We start from the raw sequence: 24729 nt of genomic DNA, 5'->3' as shown, positions 1-24729 counted from the left end.
GTCCACACATGCCTTCAAGACGCATCCTACAAGTGGAGAGCAACACATGATCAGTTACCGCTATAAGAGAATCGCCTTGTGCGCCTCTTCTTCGCTCTGCTTTGTCTGTGTGTTTGGTTTTTAAATGGGTTAGGGGTTAGGGTTAGGGTTAAAGAGATGGGCGGCAAAGGAGCAATACAGAGTGGAAGGCTATGAGCTAAGGCGGTATACAGTGCTGCAACAGAACAACAGAGGGCATACGTTTAGCTTGTGTTACTACGAGTGCTAGATAAGAGCAGTTTGCAGCTGCTACAGTGGCCATGTGTTTGACAGGCAGAGTGTGACACAGAGAAGTGGTTTAATGCTTTTACGTTTTGACTCTTAATCTTTGTAGGCCTGTGTGTGTGTGTGTGTGTGTCTTGTGCCTCTATGTGCCTGGCTTTTGCCTCTGTGTCTGTCCCCCTGTGCCTCTCTGAAGCTGCTGGGTCATTCAAATCTGACAGTCCTTGTGGAATATGTGCCCCCTTGAGGGTCAATTTGGCACAAAGTGTCAGAAGATGTTAAAGCAGCACAAAATAACAAGATCTAACAACCCATGGTGGTCGTCAGCCACCGGAGGGAACCCAGGTTGCCATGTCCAGTGGCAATTAAATGTGTTGCAGCTCTACAACGTTGTATATTTCCAGTCAGTCAAACAGAAAACAGAATGTGATGAAATGACTTTATCTTTAATTCCACTTTTATCGTGGGACTGATCAAAGTCGCTGCTTGCAGGTTTCAGTAAAGGAAAACAAAAAAAAACAAAAAAAACAAACCCAACTTAAATGTAAAAAAAAAAAAACCAAAAAAAACCAAAAAAAAAAACCCGGTGAAACTCCGCTTCACAGTCTGGTGTAAAATCAGCAACCCAAGCAAAAATAAATAATCAATAAATATGCAAACGCATATAGAAAAATAATTTCCAGCTAAGGGTGCCACCAGGCTTAACTGAAAGCAGATAAGGACCACGTCCAATCTGCAAATCTAAAGTCCTAAACAGTCCAGAGTCCTGATACTTCGCAGGAACTGTCAGGGAAGGGAGCCGTGCTCCTCCCGCAGGCCTCCCCTCCTCTTCTTCCTCCTCTTTCATCCAGGAGTGTGACAGGATCTCCTTCAGAATGGGACGGTCCTCAGGCTGGAAGGAGAGACACCAATGAATCAGAGACTGGCATCCTGGTGGGAAAAAAAGAGAAAGGTTCTGAAAAGATTTACTATACATGTAGGAGGGGTGATGTGACCCTGAACCACAGTGATTTTGGAGGAAACGCCTGTTGAGGAGAACCTGAGGCTCACCTGTAGACACCGGCCTGGTGAACCTGGGGCAGGCTTTGTAAATCTCATCATCATTCTTGAAGGGAATGTAGCCGCAGACCATGGTGAATAGCAAAACCCCCAAAGACCAGACGGTGAGGGGGACTGCCTTGTAGGGCTTTGACGCGATCCACTCGGGGGGGGGGGGGGGGGGGGCTGTAGACACGGGTTCCTGAGGACGCAGGAAGTGAGGAGAGGAGGGTTACAATGCGAAACTCGGCACAGGGAGGAATTTTGTAGGGGAAGGGGGAAAAGATGCTATAGGTTTATGCTAAGTCCACATGTACACGGGTATTTTTGAAAATGCAGCTTTTTCTGTGCAAACTGCTCCCAAGGTGGAGATTTTAGAAAACTCAGTTTTTCCATTTACGTCTGGATGAGGAAAATTGAGATTTAGTCACGCAACGTCAAAGGTGTGCATCATTTTTGATGTCACGCTGTGCACTTTTCAAAAATACCCGTGTACATGTGGATGTAGCCTTAGAATGACTGGTTACCTTGAAACTCGCTGTACATGCCGTCTTTAAGCAACGCCCCATACCCAAAGTCTACGATTTTGATGTCCATCGTCATGGTGTTTACCACTATGTTCTCGTCTTTGATGTCCATGTGCACGATGCCGCGGGAGTGAATGAATAGAAGCGCCTCAACCACCTGATGGAAAATCCTATTGGGAAGAACAAAGAACCAGAATGTTAACAGACATCTAAATGACTGCAGCAGAATGCATTAACCTCCTTTCAACCTCCTTCAAAGGTGGTGGGCGGGAGCGCAAACCTGAGTGAGAGGCTTTCTGACAGAGCTCCTCTCTCCGTGATCAAGTCAAGCAAATCCTGACAGTGTAGAGGCCTCTCCATCACCAGCAGGAAGCCCCGCCCCTCCACCTCGAACCAGTCCAGCATGTGGATGACCCCAGGGTGCCCCCCGTCCTCTGACAGCAGCTGCAGCGGTGCAATCTGCATGGGAACGTGATTGATCTCATCTGACTGACGTAACAAAGAAGAAGATTAAGCTGTGTGCATGCAGGAGTGGTGGGTAGGAGGACCCAAAGTGAAGACTCACGTGAGCAAAATAGTGCAGTCAAAACAGCTTTATTGCTGAAACATAAAATAACTAAACTGAAGGTACCAAAAAAACTGAACTGGCAGGCTGGCAGGAAGACAGAACACACAGCATAGTAGATGGTATATCATGACCCAGACAAAGGAAAACACAGGGCTTAAATACACAGAGGGAGCAATCAGTGAATGAGAGACAGAAGGGAAACACAGCTGGGGAAAATCAGGGCTGACGGGACAGAGGAACCAAAACCAGACACATTAACATGAGATACGAACTTTCAAAGTAAAACAGGCTGAACTTACAGACAGTAAGTTCAGACACTGCAACAGAGGGAACATGGAAACCCAAACATAAGAACTACAAAATCACAAACCAAGAAGAACCATGGAAAATAGAAATGCAATACAGAAACCAAAACCTTCACAGTAATAAACCAAGAGAACACAAAGAAAGGTACAAAACTGAAAACGCTGAGTCAACGACCCAGGTACCCTAACTGTTACAAATTTCTCAACCACTGCACACCACAGCTGCAGCTCCCCTGAGCCACCAGCAGAAGACGGAGCTAAACAATCGTAGCTTTGTTTCACATGTGTCACTCAAAACACCCTGTGCATTTTTGTACACATTTAGTTTATTTATTTATTTTAAGTATCACTCACCAGTGTTGTCCACTTGTCAGTTGTAATTTAATGGCAACCTGGATGGTTAAAAAAAGAGTAAAATATTTTAAAACAATAAAATAATAAAATAAACTTCTTGAACTGTAATAATAATGATAATGGAGAGAAAGTGCAAATTTTTTAAATGAATAAATACAGGTGTGTATTTTTTTTTACATGTAGTCCATCAGAGAGCCTCTGTCCTGAAAACACTGAGCCAAAACCTCCACTGCCAAGCAGAGGACCGCAGTGATACTGACTGAGGAAGTGCTCGCTCACATCAGTGCACTGCTCACACTTAAGAGATCAAACATTACCCAACAACAACAGAAACCCAAAGAAACTCAAAAACACCACACGGTTTACGATGTGTTCCTCCCTATTATCTCGATGCAGTCCATAGGCGTTTCTCAATATGCGGACTTGTGATACATCATCAGTCACAGACCAAGTACTGTTCCAATTCAAAGGACGCATCGAAGTCAAGTAGCACAAAATGTTCTCGCTACCCCCATTTTATCGAGCATTCATCATCTGTGACTTTTGTGGATGGAGATAACATCTAAATGTTATGTTTATTTCAGTGTTTTATTTGTTCCTGAGCAAATCGATTTGGCTGAGATTAAAGTTCCACTTCATAACCGGGCCGTTTTATTTAATACTGAAGTCTTACTTGGAGAGCTGTCAGTATATTTTGAATTTCACCCACCATATCTGCTGATATAAAATGCTGTGTTGTTATTTAAACAGCTCACTCTGAATTAACATCACTACCTGAGACTTCAGCTGAGACTGAAGAAGTCACTTGGATGAGTGATGAAACATTTCGCTCACAGAAAATACCACATCCAGATGAACAGAATCTACTTTCTAGGAATCGCTTTATGTCAGTGACTATACCCATACATTACATTTTTCCTGGCCAAAATATATTTCAAATATGTGGTAAATATATGTTGTATTTGTGATGCTCAAAAAATATATTTTTGAAATTGAAAATATATTTGTTTCAAACCAAAATACATTTCAAAATATATTTTAGGGTGAAGAAAATACATTTCCAACCTTACAGTAGAATGTATATCAAAGTATCCTTTATTTAAAATGTATTTAGTGCAATGATGATGATAATAATAATACTAAAATTGATTGTTTTTAATGTACTCTTAATTTGATCTGTTATTGTATATTTTACACATGTTTGTATGGGATATTGTATTTGTTTTAAATGTTATATACCTATGTGGTATGTGACTTTTGTTGCTATGATGCCAGGTCTCTCTTGGAAATGAGATTTTTAATCTCAATGAGATTTTTTACCTGGATAAATAAAGGACTAATAATAATAAAAGTAACAACATGTTTTATTTACATCTGCAAAAAACAGTTGGATTCAAACAAAACAGAGTCAAAGGTTTAGCAAGAATGAGGTTGTTTATTCATTTGCTTACAGTATTTCACATTACACAATATCTCACTATAATGTAGCGTTCACTTGACTTTGAAATTATCTGTCAGTGATACAGTAAACAAGATACAACAACTGCTATGTACACTTTAGTTTTTGACAATATACAGGGAGTGCAGAATTATTAGGCAAATGAGTATTTTGTCCACATCATCCTCTTCATGCATGTTGTCTTACTCCAAGCTGTATAGGCTCGAAAGCCTACTACCAATTAAGCATATTAGGTGATGTGCATCTCTGTAATGAGAAGGGGTGTGGTCTAATCTAATCTAAAAACTCCTTTGTCCCACACGCCATCAGACTGTTTAACTCCTCCCTGGAGGGGAGAGGGAGGGGAAACAGGAGGACAAAGGAGGGGGGAACAACTAAGCTGTAGTGCCTCTTCACCTCACTGTGCAATACCTTTTGTGCAATACTTTTGTAAATAGTCAACGGTGCAATAGACTCAATACTTGAAATGTGCAATTCACTTGTATTTTTATTTTTATTCCTATTTATTCTATTTATCCCCTTCGTATATTTTATTTATATTGTCTCTGTATTTATATATATGTGTGTGTGTGTGTATATATATATATATATATATATATATATATATATATATATATATATATATATAATATTCTGTAACTCTGTAACTTCTGTCGGTGCTGTGCTTTTTTGGAAATCGAATTTCCCAGAGGAACCCACCCGAGGGATTAATAAAGTTCTATCTAATCTAATCTAATCTAATCTAATGACATCAACACCCTATATCAGGTGTGCATAATTATTAGGCAACGTCCTTTCCTTTGGCAAAATGGGTCAAAAGAAGGACTTGACAGGCTCAGAAAAGTCAAAAACAGTGAGATATCTTGCAGAGGGATGCAGCAGTCTCAAAATTGCAAAGCTTCTGAAGCATGATCATCGAACAATCAAGCGTTTCATTCAAAATAGTCAACAGGGTGGCAAGAAGCGTGTGGAAAAACCAAGGCGCAAAATAACTGCCCATGAACTGAGAAAAGTCAAGCGTGCAGCTGCCAAGATGCCACTTGCCACCAGTTTGGCCATATTTCAGAGCTGCAACATCACTGGAGTGCCCAAAAGCACAAGGTGTGCAATACTCAGAGACATGGCCAAGGTAAGAAAGGCTGAAAGACGACCACCACTGAACAAGACACACAAGCTGAAACATCAAGACTGGGCCAAGAAATATCTCAAGACTGGTTTTTCTAAGGTTTTATGGACTGATGAAATGAGAGTGAGTCTTGATGGGACAGATGGATGGGCCCGTGGCTGGATTGGTAAAGGGCAGAGAGCTCCAGTCCGACTCAGACGCCAGCAAGGTGGAGGTGGAGTACTGGTTTGGGCTGGTATCGTCAAAGATGAGCTTGTGGGGCCTTTTCGGGTTGAGGATGGAGTCAAGCTCAACTCCCAGTCCTACTGCCAGTTTCTGGAAGACACCTTCTTCAAGCAGTGGTACAGGAAGAAGTCTGCATCCTTCAAGAAAAACATGATTTTCATGCAGGACAATGCTCCATCACACGCGTCCAAGTACTCCACAGCGTGGCTGGCAAGACAGGGTATAAAAGAAGAAAAACTAATGACATGGCCTCCTTGTTCACCTGATCTGAACCCCATTGAGAACCTGTGGTCCATCATCAAATGTGAGATTTACAAGGAGGGAAAACAGTACACCTCTCTGAACAGTGTCTGGGAGGCTGTGGTTGCTGCTGCACGCAATGTTGATGGTGAACAGATCAAAACACTGACAGAATCCATGGATGGCAGGCTTTTGAGTGTCCTTGCAAAGAAAGGTGGCTATATTGGTCGCTGATTTGTTTTTGTTTTGTTTTTGAATGTCAGAAATGTATATTTGTGAATGTGGAGATGTTATATTGGTTTCACTGGTAAAAATAAATAATTGAAATGGGTATATATTTGTTTTTTGTTAAGTTGCCTAATAATTATGCACAGTAATAGTCACCTGCACACACAGATATCCCCCTAAAATAGCTAAAACTAAAAACAAACTAAAAACTACTTCCAAAAACATTCAGCTTTGATATTAATGAGTTTTTTGGGTTCATTGAGAACATGGTTGTTGTTCAATAATAACATTATTCCTCAAAAATACAACTTGCCTAATAATTCCTCACTCCCTGTATACAATACAGTACTTAAAGGAACACACTCCACTTTTTTTGGAAATAGGCTCGTTCCCCATCTCCCTCAGAGTTAAAAATGCAGCGTCTTCTTTCTAGATCTGTACGTTAATAGGGCTCTGGCTCTCTTTTCATTGTTTCCTCACCTGGAATCATCATGAGGGAGCTTATGTGTTGGATGTTAGCAAAAGAAGGCCTGGATAGCAGCTGTGAGACTCTTTATACCCTATTAGTTTTATTTTCAATGCGCTCTGAGGTCATAGCAATTTAGAACAAACATGCAGAACTACCTTCTATTTATAGGGTTGCTAATTGTTTTTCATTATTGCAGCAAACCAGCCAATGAAATGAATGAAACAAATCCTGACTGGGTTCCAATACATGGGGCACTACGAAATCTTTGTTTCAAACTACATGCTACATACCACCATGCCAATCAGGTTACTTCTTCCATGTGAGGGTGAAAAGGTGACTCTAAGATGGCGAAGGTGTGCTGCGTTTTGGTGAACATGTGACCCAGTGTGGTAGTAAAACCAGGGGAAAATGCTCTTGTGAAATACTCTTAAAAGTCTTGTGCTGTATATGTAGTGATAAGTTTTCAAAAGAGACGGTAAATTACAGAATGCTATAGTGGGTGATATTATTTAAATGGTGTCATGATTTTATGTGAACATTTTGTCGTTTGTAAACTATACTTGACATTGATTCTACATTGTAACTGATGTGATATTCTACAAAGAGGTTTTAATTTAAAAAAAAGGCAAACATTTGTTTGTTTCTTTATTCAACTTTTGAACAGTGGTATTTAGTAAGTACATAATCTGTCATGGTCCGTGGTCCTGTGTCTGTGGAATGCGTGATGCTCGGGTAGCCACACCCCCGGGCTGGGCCATCACCAGCACACCTGCTCTCCATCACGGTGACTACACGGAGATCTGCTTAACCCGGCACTGACGGATGCTCCACGCCAGTCCGTTAGTCACGCCACAGTGGTTTCTACTCGGCGTCTGCTACCTGCCTGTCCTCCGGCTCAACTGGATCTCGCGGTGCTCACCTGGCCCATTTGCCATTCCCACGGACTTCCTGCCCCCACGGACTGCCACACTTCCCTCCCGAGCTCCCACGGTCCCGTTCTATCCCTCCCACCGTCCCGATCCCGGCTTCCTCGTGTCATCGTTTCCCCGGGTTTTTAGTTTCTTGTTTTGCTCCCTAGTTTCCCCGGGTCGCCTTTCGTTGTTACAATAAAGTGTTTTTTCTGTTAGCGCGGAGTCTGCGCCTGGATCTTTTCGTGCCCGCGCACCACGGCCCATGACATAATCAGTAAATGCAAATTATTTACATGCCCCCCTAAATTAAAACATTATGGGTTATTCAGAACAGAACTATGCTTGGAAAAATATTTTCCCATCAGTTGATCCAACTCCTCCACAGTAGCAGGTGGAACTTTTCTTTTTTGAGGACGGCTCCTTTTACCTGTCACAACGAATGGTCTGTTTATGTTTTGATCGAGAGCCTTTTTTTGGGGCAGCTGAAGAGGAGAAGTCTACCTTATGGCCAACCTCTGGCTGTATCTTGGTCATATTACCCAGCAAAACCCAGTATGCAGGTTCATCTGTAACAGTCCTTGTGCCACAGATCAGCACTGTTGCTTCTACATTAAACAGAAGAGCAGCGACAGCTGCAGTGGGCGGCTTCAACCTTCCCTGTGATGCTCACAGTGACCCATGGCTGCAATGCTGGTTCATTCAGTCTTTGAGAGTGCAGGACCTCAAACACAGACAGAAAAAGTTCATTTAAAGACAAGAACTATGAGCCAAGGCCGACACAAATGTGTTTTATCTACTTTCAAATCCATTTATCATAAATGTAACAAATAAAGTGTTTTTATGTATCCATCTATAGAACGCTGCATGCTATATTCTAAATCTGCCTGTTTCTTTTTAAAATGGCCTGAAATGGCCTGTATTTGTATAGCGCTTTACTAGTCCCTAAGGACCCCAAAGCGCTTTACACAACCAGTCATCCACCCATTCACACACACATTCATACACTGGTGATGGCAGCTACACTGTAGCCACAGCTGCCCTGGGGCGCACTGAAAAAGAGAGGTTTTTAGAAACCTATTAGCAAAAAATGAACCTCAAGTATGTAATGCAAGGATGTAAACACTTTCAAGAGGGAGAAAGCATAAAGTTCGACTTTAAGTGACAATTATGGACACCTAATAGGATAAGGAGATTCTGCAGGTCATTAATCAATGTATAAAACTAAAATAAAATGTATTTTTAGTGACACATGACACAAACAAGGAAGCAAGATGTGTAATTAGGATTATTTATAATAAAGGCAAGGCAAGGCAAGGCAAGTTTATTTGTATAGCACAATTCAACAACAAGGTGATTCAAAGTGCTTTACAGAGACATTAGAAACAAGAACAAATAAAAAGCATGATTTAAAATTGAATAAAACAAGCAAATAAACTAACTAACTAATTAACAAACAAACAAACAAACAAACAACAGTATATAAAATCAAAACAGATAAAATCAGAACAGTAGATAAAATCAGTAGTTAAATGTAAGTTTTGAAATTTAAGCTTAAAGTGTGGATTTGGTGCTTTATTCAAATGCAGCTGAGAACAGGTGAGTCTTCAACCTGGATTTAAATAAACTGAGTGTTTCAGCTGATCTGAGGCTTTCTGGGAGTTTGTTCCAGATATAAGGAGCATAAAAGCTGAATGCAGCTTCTCCGTGTCTGGTTCTGACTCTGGGAACTGATAAAAGACCGGATCCAGATGACCTGAGGGATCTGGATGGTTCATACTGGGTCAGGAGGTCATTGATGTATTTTGGTCCTAAACCATTCAGAGCTTTATAGGCCAGCATCAGAACTTTAAAGTCTATCCTCTGACGGACAGGCAGCCAGTGTAAGGACCTCAGAGCTGGACTGATGTGGTCCACTTTTTTGGTCTTAGTGAGGACTCGAGCAGCAGAGTTCTGAATGAGCTGTAGTTGTCTGACTGATTTTTTAGGTAGACCTGTAAAGATGCTGTTACAGTAATCAAGCCTACTAAAGATGAATGCATGGACTAGTTTTTCCAGGTCCTGTTGAGACATCAGATCTTTTATCCTTGATATATTCTTGAGGTGATAGTAAGCTGACTTTGTTATTGTCTTAATGTGTTTTTCTAAGTTTAGGTCTGCATCCATCACTACACCCAAATTTCTCGCCTGGTTTGTGGTTTTTAGATGTATAGATTGAAGTTCTCTGGTGACCTGTAATCGTTTTTCTTTGGCGCCAAAGACTATTACCTCAGTTTTGTTTTTGTTTAGCTGGAGAAAATTGTGGCACAACCAGTCATTGATTTCCTCAATGCATTTACCAAGAGCCTGTACAGGGCCTCGGTCTCCTGGTGACATTGTGATATATATTTGTGTGTCATCTGCATAGCTGTGATAGTTTATTTTGTTGTTGTTTATAATCTGTGCCAGTGGGAGCATGTAGATGTTAAACAGAAGGGGTCCCAAGATGGAACCTTGGGGAACTCCACATGTGATACTTGTCTGCTCAGATGTGAAGTTACCTATTGATACAAAGTATTTCCTGTTTTCTACGTATGTTTTGAACCAGTTTAGTACAGTTCCTGAAAGACCTGTCCAGTTCTCCAGTCGTTTGAGTAATATGTTGTGGTCAACTGTATCAAATGCTGCACTGAGATCCAGTAAAACTAGGACTGACATTTTTCCACTGTCTGTATTCAGACATATGTCATTAAACACTTTGGTCAGAGCGGTTTCAGTGCTGTGGTTCTGTCTAAAACCTGACTGGAAGGCATCGTAGCAATTATTCTGTTTTAAGAAGTAACTGAGCTGTTGAGAAACTGCTTTTTCAATGATCTTACTTAAAAACGGGAGATTTGAGATCGGCCTGTAGTTGTTCATTTGTGTCTTGTCAAGATTGTCCTTTTTCAGTATAGGTTTTATTACAGCAGTTTTTAGTGGTTCTGGAAACACACCTGATAATAAAGAAAAGTTGACGATCTGTAACAGGTCTGACTCTAAAGTCTTTGAGACCTTTTTGAAAAAACTTGTTGGCAGGACATCTAAACAGCAGGAGGAGGAGTTCAGTTGACCTAAGATGTCCTCCAGGTCTTTGCTGTTAATAGGTTGAAACTGTTTCATGGTGTTTAAACAGTTTTTTGGTGGACACAGTACATATCCTGGATCTGCTGTTGATGTACCAATTGCTTGTCTAATTTTTTGGATTTTGTCTGTGAAGAATTTGGCAAAGTCATTGCAGGCCATGGTCGAATGAAGTTCAGCTGCCACTGACACAGGAGGGTTTGTTAGCCTGTCAACTGTAGAAAATAAGACCCGAGTATTATGGCTGTTTTTAGTGATGATGTCAGAGAAGTAGGACCTCCTTGCATTCCTCAGTTGTAAATTATAATTGTGAAGTTTCTCTTTATAAATGTCATAATGAACCTGGAGGTTTGTTTTTCTCCATCTGCGCTCAGCTTTCCTACACTCTCTTTTTTCATTTTTCACCAGTGTGGAGTTTCTCCATGGAGACTTTTTCCTTCCAGAGATAACCTTCACCTTAATGGGAGCAATAGTGTCCATTACATTTAACATGTTAGCATTGAAGCTATTGACGAGCTCATTGACTGACCCTCTGGGCAGGTCAGGTGTTAATGGGAAGACCTGGTTAAAAATTGCACTACTGTGTTCAGTTATACACCGTTTTGTGATCACTGTTGTTGATATATTTGTGTGGGCTGAGATTTTACTTTCAAAGAAAACACAGTAATGATCAGACAGGCCCACATCAGACACAGTAACCTTTGAAATGCTCAGGCCTTTGGAGATCAGTAGGTCAAGAGTGTGTCCTCTATTATGTGTGGCCTCTGTTACATGCTGAGTCAGCCCAAAGTTAAATAAATATGAATTAATTAGTGCAATTTCTTTAACCATGGAGAATAACTAAATCCTTCAGGACAATGTCACATCAATGCACTGAACTCACTATGTTATCCATCTAACAGAGCCTCTACATGTTCTCACTGTAATTTCCCCCTCATGAATGAATTCATGCTGCACTAATCTGAATGTTCGGGGGGAAATCAAATGCATTTTACTCGCAGTACTCAAACTGACTTACCTTACCCTTACGGGGAAGTAAGCCTATCTGGTGCAGATGCAAGGCTGTGTTTATTCTGGCAGAGTAATAAGACACACACTCTCAGGGCAATTCTTAGACAGAAAAAACTCGGAGGGCAATGCAAAAATGTATCCAAAAAATAGAACAAAATGACAAAAAAAGGAGTCAAAAAACAAAAACGATTGGATAGCTAACACATTCAGCAAGCCTGGGAAAAGGCAACCATATAGATAGGGATAAACATGCGTCTCAGGTATGTGGTGAGGATCTGGGGGCAGCTTGGAAGCCCCTTTTTCTCACGGGCTTTACCTGAAAGATGTGCAACGTGGGATGAATCCATATTGGAAGGCCATACCCAAAGGCATGACTTTGGGGATAGAAACTGAGCCTCTAAAGTGACAGTTGGATTGCAGATGGAAGCCAGTGAAAGCAGTCCTAAAAGACTGAAAAATCGTTTTAAAAGAGAGAGGTCAACTTGTGCATCCTACTGGAGAAAATGCTTCAAGTAATTAACAACATCTGTAACAAAAGCTAATTTAGGCAGACTTAGATAATTAGGCAAGAAATGATAGGATGATGGTGTCAGGTGGAGGCAGTTCATTTATTTTTACTGGGATGATGCATGATATTTAAAATCAATCTTTGTAGTTGTAGTATAAAACTACACAGCAGTCCATTAGCGACCCCAAAAGCACAAAAATCAAATATTTGGTCAATGCAAGACATTTCCAATCATGAATAGTAATGCTAGCACATTAATTTTTTATGCAGCTCAGCGACAGCAGACCTGAGATTCTTTCAGCTACATTTTGAAGGTAAATTGACGTAGCCTTTAGAGACATGTGGCAAAAACCAGATACATGGGTAAAAGGGAGTCCGAGCAGGAACAGGCACCCACATAATCAGTGTGTACGTTTGCCTGACAGCTGGGGATTATTGTGCTGTTTTCTGTCTTTCCTAAACACAGTAGGCCATAACGACATCAGCATTTTCAGAAAACATGAAACATATTAGTGAAAATATAGTAAAACAGGCTGTAGCCCTGGAGCTCGAAGCTATTCATTAAAAATAATAATATAAAAAATTGTGTCTGAACAAAACAAACAAAATCAGACAAGTTATTCTTACATCACAATTTGTTATAGTAACTGTGTTTGTCAATAATGCAAAACATATGAGATTAACAAATTCTCTACACAATAGTGTCAGTCTGTTCTTCTCTGTTGGCCTGGTTAATATCATGTAACTTTTCTAAGCTTTTTCCCCTTTGCAGACAGGAAAACCCACAGTGCTGCTTTCAGGGAACACAGGTCATCTTTAGACTTTTGTTTTTGTGGCTGTTACTATTTCTTATGTTTCAGTACCATTATAGTCAAAAGAAGATTGTATTTTCCATTTGCAGCAATTTATTTTTTGTGGTGTGGCTGTTCTGTAGAACAGCGAGAGGTGCAGTAGACTTCAGCACAGAGGAGACATGTCGTGTTTGCTGTGTGGCAGGCAGGATTGGACACAAATACAGGACGCACAGGACACAGAGGGATGAACTGAGAGTCAGCTTTTATTGTGCTGTTAGTCTTGTTTCCATTCTTTTTCACTTGCTGTTTTTTCATATATTTCTTGTGCTGATCATCTTTTATTCCTCCACTTTCTTTCTGCCACGTGGTGTGCAGATAGGATAGCACAGGCTGACAAGGTTTTCCTTTCTTGTTTTCTGGCAGGGAACAGAGGCTGGTTGGCCTAAAAAACAAATGATTCTTCTGATGTGATGATGAGTCAACAGGCCCACAATGTTTTAATTACAAAGGCCAGACTGAAGGCCACGCAGGATAATGTAATATCACTTAGGCTACGTTCACACTGCAGGGGAAAGCGCATCAAATCAGATTTTTTTGACCCTATGCGACCCATATCCGATCATGGTGTGACAGTGTGAACGGCACAAATCCGATATTATCACATCCGATCTGGGTCACTTTCGTATGTGGTCCTGAATTTGATGCATATCCAATGTTTTAGAAAGCGACTGCTGTTTGATGGTCATGTCGCATTAAATCCGTCTTTTACGTCACTGACACAAGACAAATGCCAATTATCAGCGCCGGAGAAGACATCGCGAACGCTTCCTGGCCATCCAGTATAGATGTCAGCTAAACTGTTGGGAAGACAACGTTGGAGAAACGTGAACATTTTATTTGTTCTGTATAATCTGCAGATTCTGACAGAAATCTGCAGCTATCCTTTGAAGCACCGCTCCTCTCAAACAGCAATAAGGATCCTTATTAGGTTATTTACATTATTATGTAAATAACAAAATAACTTAAAGCAAAAATTGGGAAACGTAAAGTCCGAAGTCTTTATATTAAGGCCATCAGTCAAACAATACTGTTGGTCTGGGTCTAAACAGAGCGCGTTGTGTGTGACATCTTTTGCGCATGCGGCCGCTTTGAGCGTTCACACTAGAGCGCGTTTGCTGTCGCATTTTATTTGTAGTGTGAACGAGCAGACAAAAAAATCGGATTTGATCAAAAAATCGGAATTGAGCATCAAGACCTGCAGAGTGAACGTAGCCTTATTTAATGCAGGTCTATGCTTCAATTTTCTAATACTGAAAACATGCTTGTGTTATAATATCCATGTCTATGTAAAAAGAAGATACAACAGGAGCACCTTTGCATTTCTGCTTCTTCTTGATGATGGAGTTCCAGTAATAGATGTAGCTTTGCTTTATTATAGCTGCTTCAGTATTAGTCATTTTCCAGAAACATGCCCTGATTCACTACATTTGTGTCAATTAAAATGTCTTTGCAGGTGTTATGCAAGTCTTTTGTCTTTAGGAGATAGAAGCAGAGAAGCAGGAATGTTTTGAAAGTAGATCCACAGGATTGTGAAAGGATTTTATGTGTGTGAGCGGAATTTTAATCATAATGACTAAAAAAGGCCCTTCAGGAAGTTTAACTGTGCAAAGATCACTGTACTCCAATTCTGCTCTGGACGCTGCTGGAATCCATTTTTTCTTACACACACGGCAGTTAATAGCAAGACTATCCTCCCAACATGTTGTTTCATTTCTGTTGCCCTGAGGAGATGAATCCCTCAGTTGAAAAGACCTCACCTTCCAGCAGCCATGGGAAGCAAGTAATGTGAGTGCATTTAAAAACTCACTGAGCATTATAACTGATAAGGTTTCCGAGAGAGACTCAGGCGCAGGCCAGGGTTTTCCTTTAAGCGAAGGACAGTGCGTTTATTTACAGTGAACACATACACCAAGTGGCTATATACAACGTGCAGGGGAAACGGGTCCGGGTCGCCAGGGTCCGTGGGAAACAGGGTTGGGAGAAGGGTGTTCCACACTTTCTGTACAAAAACGTTCCCCCTCAATCACTCCTCTCCGCATCGGGTTCCAAAAACGATCTACACACAAAACGTCAGGTTAGCAGGATAATTATAAGAAATTCTCAAAGTACAGGTTAGCAGTGTCACGGCTCAACGGCACGAGGGAACAGGGATGGACACAGGCGCAGAAACCAACCCGGAAGCGAGGTGACAGAAAACAAATGATTTATTTCCGCCCACAGGTAAACAAAGGTGAAACACAAAGCGACGCCACCACACTAGTGGCGCGTAGGATTCGTCGGTGATAATGAGGGCGACCTAGACACCTCTAGGAGACGGCTGAACAGCGGGGACAGCGGGGAGGTAGAAACAGGACTAGGTAGGGGCCGGGGGCACTGGAACAAGAGGAGATCACGATCAGAGGGATCCAGCAGACAACCAATAATCCTCCGCAGTTGAATTGAATTGCCTTACTTGGTTTCAGATGGAGGGGACAGGTGGAGCGGAAAACCCGGAAGCGGTCGAGGCGTGGGGAGGCAGGCAGGTGAGCGGTGGGCCGGCAGGCCACGTTGTGTAAGCAGCTGGCGGCCCAGGTCCAGGAGGACGGGAGCAAGGGGAACAAGATCTCCACTCCGGGTGCTATTGCTGAGGACAAGAAAAGACAGGTCAGTCATCACACGGCGTTAAGACAAGGTTTAGGATGCTCCACTGAACTAACATGGGAATAGCAGATACTCAGGCGATGAGTGGTTGAGAGCGCAGGTCTGATATACCGCTGGCACGATTGCTCACAGGTGGTCAGCCAGGGAGGGGCAACCGGACTCCGCCTAAAGGAGGAGGAGCCGCTGTCTGAGACCTGCAGGTGCCCAACCAGACCATGACAAGCAGAAACACAAGTCTAACTGACACTGATAGCTCAACGATCCAGCAAAGACTAGTGCAGACTCGCCATCTAAGTAGTGCAGTAATCAGCTGGGATCAGCGGCCGGTGTGGTGATGAGCAGGTGTGTGGGCCAGCAGCGGGAGCCCGCAGTGAGCATCGCCGTGGCGAGAGAGAGAGAGAGTGAGAGAGAGGGCGAGAGCGAGAGAGCAAACAAACCACAAACATATTGCCCAATAGAGGATTGACCAGCGGGGCACAGGGACCATGACAATAACTGTTTACCTGCTCATCTTCATGTCCATGCCCAGTCCTGCTTGGCTTACAGATGGTGTATGCATTTTTGCCTTGCAGCTTGAGTCTTTATTGATTAGTGATCATGGTTTTCAAGAACTCGGTCAGTGGGGAAACATGTTCATTCTACTTGATTATTCTTCTTTCATTATTCCTTTGAGCTTAGATACCCCAGATGGATGCACAACCTTCTAGCATAGAAACTTTGAGGATGTTTGTTGAACTAAATATATAAAACATGTATGTGACTTTTAGATGCTCAGACATAATTTGGGGGGTGGGGGGTTCCCAGGGCACCGAACAGGCTAGGACCGCCACTGGCTACACCCACACTGCATACACTTGCTCCCACTGCTGTGCTGTCAGATGGAGCTTTAGTTTGACTGGATTCAAGGATTTCTTTGCAACAATGAATAATGAATCACACATGGTGGTTTCCCGCTGCTTCTCTTGGTAAAATCTAACTCAGTGTGAGTATCATCATAATTCCTTAGTTTGGCAAATGTTGTATTTATGTCATTTGTGGAGGAGGTGAGTGTAGATTTAAGAATCCTGCATCCTGGTGCTGAGTGATTGACTGTCACCTTAGAATCACTGATGTGATGTATTACAGCATATGAGAACTTATGGGGATTAATGTAAATCTGCCTAGAGATTTTTTACATTATTATTTATGCCTAAAAAACCACAAACTGTAGAACTGTGAAGCCAAAATAACCAAACTTAATAGACTTGAATTTGTCTGAGAAAATATGCAAATCAAGAGAGAATTTGTCTTCCTGGTTTGCTGAATAATTGTTATTCTGCAGATGGTCCCAGTATATAAGCTCAGTCAATCTTTCAGAACTGGTATACGGTATCATCGTATCTGAAGATTGAAATATCTGCTGAATGAATCCAAGTGCACCAGCTATGCATTAAAATGTGTATACGGAGCACATACATAAGTGAGAAGACTGTATGACTGGGTAGGTGCACATACGCTACCAATGTACAGTGTGTTTTGTTTTTCTTTCAATTGTTAAAGCTTTATTGTTGTTTTTGCACATGTGACGTGGTGGGAAAAAAAAATGAGGCCAAACAACACAGTCACCATCAGAGGAGGAACATTCAAAAGAACAGAATACTAGCTAATGGTTGTTTGTTGTGGTATGATACCTAGTCATACTGTACTATGAATTACTAAAGCAATAAGGTGTGAGTGTGTGTTGGGGGGGCAGTTTGGTCTGATCCCAGTAAAGTCTCTTCAACTGATTGCAGCCTATTGGTGTGTGTGTGTGTGTGTGTGTGTGTGTGTGTGTGTGTGTGTGTGTGTGTGTGTGTGTGTTTTAAGATGAAAGAAGGAATTCAGCACTCTGTGACATTACGGCTGCGCTCTGATGCAGCTGTTGCATGCAAAATGTACGATGTTGTTTACAGCAATCGGGCGTCCTGTCAGGTGGTGAAGCAGCAGAATACTGATGAGCTGTCTTTGGGGAAGAGAAGCCACTGAGAAGTCTGGCTCAAGTGATGAGAGGGGAAAGCGTGTAAGTGCAATGGCAGTCATTACATATTTACTCTTTAAGGGAGCCTGCTTGAAATTGGTAGGTAAAAACATACACACAACATCACACTTCACATCCCCGCACAGTTTCAATCCAAGTGTCAAGTGATTTGTTTTCTGTCCTCAATCCCTTTTGTTTGTTTGTTTTTATGTAGAATAAAAGCATGCATAAAAGCATATAACATTTTCTGTGTATATCACTAAGTTTTGCAAAGTGACGCATGCTCCTGGAGATATGTGAACTCATGGCTTGTGTCTAACTTTCATTTCTGCAAAATAAGATGGTTGGCCAAAAGTTTACAGAAAAGAGAGATACTGTTTTTTCATAGTTATTAAATATAATAATATAAATAAAACAGGAGGAGCAGAGATTAGGCTACATGTAGCTAGCAAGGAGTCTGGAGTCATGCAAGACCCAAGCGGTTTCAGTATTGAAAAGGACCAAAGCTGGTTTCTCTCTATGCCTCTTTCAAAGACAGAACGTCAGTTTAACCCTTTCATGCATAGTGGTCACTACAGTGGACACAGCTGTTCAAAGGCTGTTTCCTTGTATTTGCGTCAGTGTTGATGGGATTGCACTTGCACATAAACCACTACATTGGACACTGATGCCTCACTCCATACCTGCCACCCACTGGTCGTTTAATGTCACTATAGATATATGACATGCTTCATTGTAATTGTTGTTATTGAACCCTGTCATGCATGAATTATGACCACCTCAATCAGGATTTTTTTTTCTTAAGTATTTTATTCATTTTTTCATGCGTAAAGAGGAGTAAAAAGACTAAAGAAAAAATTCTGATTGTCGTGGTCATAATTCATGCATGACAGGGTTAATCAGCCTGAATCCGTTAGTTGGTCGATAATTTTGGCATGGTGAACCTCAAGAGAGACAACGGCAAGTAGGTCTTTAGTTGGAGATGTGGTCTCTTTTTAGTGTGTGCTTTTTTGACATTGATGATTTCCAGTGTGTTCAATCTGGAGCCTATCCCCGCTGCCTTAGTGCGAGAAGCAGGTTACACCCTGGACAGGTCGCCAGTCTGTCGCAGGGCTAACACATAGACGCAGACAACCAGTCACACTCACACCTATGGGCAGTTTAGAGTTTCCAATTAACCTGACCCCACTAATGTCTGTGGACTGTGGGAGAAAGCTGGATTACCCAGACATGCAAACATGCAAAAACCCACACACAAAGGCCCCCACCCGATGGTGGAATTGAACTCGGGACCTTCTTGCTGTGAGGCAACAATGCTAACCACCGTGCTGCCTGATGTAATACTATGTTGCAAACCCCCCACTGTAATACAGACATAGGTCTGTAATACATTTTAAATGATTTAATTAACATTACTGAAAAATGCCCCCCCCCCACCCCCAAAAAAAAGCACTAGCTGGGTTGATCAAGATGAATGTATTGTAACGTGTATTTTGCTCAACATACTGAACCATGGGTGAAAAGGAGGAGCTGTGACAGTTAAAGACAATGATACATCATTTGCAAGAAATATTTCTGTCTTGAAAATTAGAATTGTACTTATAAATTCCAACCAAAAGCAGGATAAACAAAACACATACGGTATATTGTCTAATAGTCTTGGAGTACTCTTAATATTAAATAGCTATAAATATTTACTACCAGGAGGAGGCCCCGGGGCAGACCCAGGACACGCTGGAGAGATTATATCTCTCGGCTGGCCTGGGAACGCCTTGGTGTTCCCCCGGATAAGCTGGAGGAGGTGGCTGGGGAGAGGGAGGTTTGGGCCTCTCTGCTCAGGCTGCTGCCCCCGCGACCCAGGCCCGGATAAAGCGGATGAAGATGGATGGATGGAAATATTTACTAGTAAGAACTGCAGTCTGGGTTTATGCATGTATATGCCCAATAGAGGTCTTATTAGCAAATGAGCACCAAAACCACGATATTTTATACTAGAAGCTGTAAAAATGAGAAAAGGTGGACAGCTGTCTGTTGAATCTGTAAAGAAACCAGATGCACTGTGCATTTATTTATTTTTGAGGTTTAGGCATTTTTAATCCAACGTTTCCCCTCTAACTTTATCGACACCTACATTTAGACTGTGCATTCATACATATAAAAAAATCTCTTTATCCTGAATATCCTATCCAGTCAAATGATTTCTTTACTGTGCACCAGGGCTGGCTATATTCCGGTGGCTAGAGGGGAAATGCCCCCTTAAACAATTGTCCTTTTGTGTCTTGTGCCCTCGTGTTTAGTGTAGGTTTAGTTCAGTGTCGAGTCTGCGTCTTTATGAACCGTTTCTTGTTTCCTTTTTTACTTTGAAAGTCCATGTCTTATGTCAGTGTATTCTGTTTACTTCCCCCCGTCTCTTCAGGATCATCAGGTCCAGCTGTGTGTTCCCCACCTGTGTGTAATCTCCCTTTGTTCTTCTGTGTGTATCTAAGTCGTGTCTACTTGTGTGCTGATCGCTGGTCCATCTGTGTATCAACCGTGTGTTCACCCTGCTATCCTTCCTTCATGTTCAGGTTTGCTGTTCAGTTTATCCCAGTTTAGATTATCTGTAGCTCCGTTTTGCCATCCTTATGTTTCAGTTCAGTTCATTTTTATTTCAAACATTTCAAACATGTGCCTTCACAGTCATTGCAAAATATCATTCCATTATTTGTTTGAAAAGGAGTAGGCTGAAGTATTTACTTATTTGTCCCTACCCCCTCAAGTTTTACCTCTCATTCATTTAATTTTCTTTTAGTCTCTTTTAGCAAAAGTAAAGCAAAACAAAACAAACATACATAAACCAAAAACAAGAAATAATCAAGCCCCACCACAGTATAGTTTCGTTCATATGAAAAAGACAGAATGTGTAAATTTGCAGATTCACAAGTTATGGAAAAAAACTAACACAAAAACCGAAAAGAACCACAATACCATTACCAGCAACATCACCGTCCTGGGTTAACACTGTTTTCTTCATTCTTATAATTATCTAAAATTAGTTTTTTATATTTTATTTTAAACTGGTTTATGTTTTTACTGTCTTTTATTTCTTCTTTTAGACTGTTCCATAATTTAACTCCTGCAATTGAGATTGACATAGTTCTTAAAGTTGTTCTAGCACTTCGTATTTTTAAATTCCACTTCCCTCTTAAGTTATACCCACCGTCTCTTTCTATGAACAATTTACAGATTTCTTTTGGAAGCATTTTATTTCTTACTTTATACATTATTTGCGCTGTTTTAAGCTTCACCAAGTCTTGGAATTTAATAGCTTGCATTTTGAGAAAGAGTGCATTTGTAGGGTCCCTGTACCCACATTATTATTAATCTAATGGCCCTTTTCTGTATTATAGTTATTGTTTGTGTGTTACTTTTGTATGTGTTTCCCCAGACCTCTACACAGTAGCTCATATATGGCAGTAGTAAAGCACAGTATAATATGTGCAGGGCTTTCTGATCCAACATATCTGTGGAGGTGGTTGGTGAGGGGAGGATGTTAGTAAAGCTGACATCCATCATGCACAAACCACATTACCCACTGCACGAGTCTGTGAGTGGGCTGAGCAGCTCCTTTAGTCAGAGACTGAAACACCCTCGCTGCAGGAAGGAGCGCTTTCGCAGAGCATTCATCCCAACAGCAGTTAGACTCTAACTCCTCAATCACGATGTCATAAGTCACTGGACACTGTGAACATCCACGGTCACCACTTCATGTATAATGGACCCTCCATGTGTACGGACATGTGCAGGTATATATGTCTGTATATGTATACATATGTATATTTAGTGTGTACGTGTGTGTGTGTGTGTGTACATGTCTATAAATAGGAATAGCAGTGGTACAATAGCTAAATCAAGCTATATAGTTTATGTCTTCCATATTTCCAACCATATCCATAATCACATACTGTATATGCTACCATTGAATATAGTGTATTTTTTTACTTTTTTTCACTGATTGTGTCACGACTGGGGCAGCAGCCGTGTGAAGTGTAGAAAGGAGGACTCAAATGCAGCACTTATTCAGATGTGAGGGTGAACATGGAGGGGATTCATGGAGAAATGCAGAGTACGCAGGGTGACAGAGGATGAACACAGGCGATGAGGAACTGAGGGAAACACACACACTATAAATACACAGAGGAACACTGGGAAATCACACACAGGTGGGAGACACAGCTGGACCTGATTAACCTGACGAGACAGGGGAACACGAACACCAGGGACCAACAGGGGGAGCACAAACCCAGAAACCCAGAATCTAAAATCCCAAAACACAAACCATCCCAAAACAGGGGCCCGTTCTTCGTACGTCGCTTACTACATCCAAGATCAAATGACACATCCAAGATCAAATCATCGCGCTAACCGTGAGCTCGCTAATCCGGTTCCCCGAACACACCTGCTGTTGACGATTAGTACAGCTGGACGCAGTAATGTGACATCACTGGGTGTCGTAAAAGGGGCCACGCATCGATAGTAGAAACATTGATCGGCAACCCTCTGATTGGTCGGCGAAAATGTCGACGGAGCGCGCTCGGCTCGGTATTTTTCGGCAGCAGAGCAAGAACTCTTGAGTGAGGGATTTCAGGAGTTTCAGAGTTTAATCAGAACGCAAGGGAACACTGCAAAGGCTGCAAAAGCAAGGAGCGAGGGCTGGCAGGAAGTTGCTGACAAATTAAACTCGTAAGTAATTTAATAATAACAATAATAATGGAGTGGATTGATATAGCGCTTTTCAAGGCACCCAAAGCGCTTTACAATGCCACTATTCATTCACTCTCACATTCACACACTGGTGGAGGCAGCTACAGTTGTAGCCACAGCTGCCCTGGGGCAGACTGACAGAAGCCAGGCTGCCATATCGCGCCATCGGCCCCTCTGGCCAACACCAGTAGGCGGTAGGGTAGATTTATTATATTACACTATATTATCCAATATTATATTACATTATATTATAATATGTTATATTTTATCCTCTTTCACATTAGAGCCACGACAGGACCCACTAGAACATGGGAACAGGTAAAAGTGAAATATAAGAATATCCTACAGAATGGTAATATTTATCACTTATATTGCTTTTAGTCTCTTGGAAAGAGACCCTGGAATAATCTGTTTGTTTATAACAGCAACCAAGAAAAGGGCAGAGGAAAAAAAGACAGGTGGTGGTCCTGCACCCCCTCGTCAACAAGTTGGTTAAGTGAATAATACCCTCACGGGAAAATCGATATCTCTCTATGAGCACACTGTCGCGCTGAGCTAAAGGATCCTGTCTATCCCGCAATATACGCTGAATTCTGAGGACTCTCCTTATCAATCTTGCACCTTCCGCAATGGGTGGCTCGCGTATACGGACAGGACATGGCTGCGACAGGCTTCCCAAATCCACCTTCGCTTTTATAGCCGTGGTCTCTCATCTTGATTACACGAAGTAATTTACAATTGCTACTCTGAAATATGAATTAAATCTGTAATAATCACATACATGTAATAGAATGTTAATAGTACATTTCCCTTTTTTAGGAAATCACCTGTGTGAAATCAATAAATGGATCAGGTGCTGCATTGTCTTTAGTTACATTGATGTTATTTATTTATGGTGAAACAGTGGTGGAATATCGCTGTTGCTTTCGTATGATGACGCGGACATACCTGCGTGGCCGCGATCTAATCCTGTTTACATAAAGTAAACCTGCTCCCGAGCAGGTTTACGCTTACGGCTCTGTTGCTATGACAGCAAGTCCCGGATGAGCTTCGGGGAACCGACTGATCCAGGATCACGCGAAATCGTCAACAATCTAATCCGGCTAACCTACTTAGCGAGGTACGAAGAACGGGCCCCAGCCCACAAGTAATAATGAAAATAATAACAATAAATACACCAAACACAAAATCACTGAGTCATGGACTCAGGATCATGACTGATTGTACTTATTTGTATTTTTGTATTTCCTTCTGATATCTGTACCTGAGCTGAGGTGATGCAAAAATTTCCCCGTTGTGGGATCAATAAAGTCTTATCTTATCTTATCTTCTTATCTTATATGCTTTGCTTTCCCCACGACGGCCCTGTGCCAGTTTCCCCCGAACATAGTGCTGTGTGGCTTCCAGCAGAGCTTGTGGTCAATGATCACACCAAGAAATTTTATTTCAATTAGTCTTTCTAAATATACATTGTCAACACATATTTCTACACTGATGTTTTTCTTTTGGTTTACAAATAACGTAAATCTGGTTTTATCTAGATTCAATGATAATTTATTTATATCAAACCATTTCTTTAATATCATTAATTCCTGTGTGATCATCTCCAAAACCTGTGGCAATTCCACACCTGAACACAGTATATTTGTGTCATCTGCAAATATTACAACCTTTAAAATCTGCGATACTCTGCAGGTATCATTTATGTACATAATAAACATTTTTGGACCCAGTACTGAACCATGATGTACTCCACAAGCTATATCCATCAAATTAGATTTATATTCCTTTATTTGTACATATTGTTGCCTATTCCCTACATAGATTTTTACCCAGTCCAAAACCACTCTCCTAAACCCGTACTTTTCCATTTTCTTTATTAGAATTTCATGATTAACAGTATCAAACGCCTTCTTTAGATCTAAGAAAACCTCTTATTATCCACACATTCCGTTATCTCTTCCATTAAATCTATCAGTGCCAAAGCTGTTGATCTGTTGCTTCTGAACCCATACTGACTGTCAGTAATTCATGTTTTTCCACAAAACTGTCAAATCTTTTTATGAAGAGTTTTTCCAGTATCTTAGAGAACTGGGAGAGTATTGACACTGGTCTATAGTTTGTAAAATGATGCCTTTCACCGGTTTTGTAAATGGGAATAACTTTAGCA

General features: G+C 41.4%; 1 pseudogene across 1 annotated transcript; it reads right to left on the bottom strand.

Moving 5' to 3' along the window:
- Positions 1-1047: 1047 nt before the first annotated feature.
- Positions 1048-7839, bottom strand: LOC308397612 (serine/threonine-protein kinase pim-2-like; annotated as a pseudogene). The gene is made up of 7 exons: positions 7720-7839; positions 3231-3350; positions 3054-3091; positions 2107-2315; positions 1827-1996; positions 1312-1485; positions 1048-1191 (listed from the first exon to the last, which is right to left on the bottom strand). The product of its transcript is annotated as a serine/threonine-protein kinase pim-2-like (transcript).
- Positions 7840-24729: the final 16890 nt, after the last annotated feature.

This window comes from Rhamphochromis sp. 'chilingali' (genome assembly GCF_963969265.1).
Source record: "Rhamphochromis sp. 'chilingali' genome assembly, chromosome: 5".
Taxonomy (NCBI): Eukaryota; Metazoa; Chordata; class Actinopteri; order Cichliformes; family Cichlidae; genus Rhamphochromis; species Rhamphochromis sp. 'chilingali'.
Note: the sequence above shows the minus strand (reverse complement) of the source record. Positions and strands in the feature narration are given on the sequence as shown.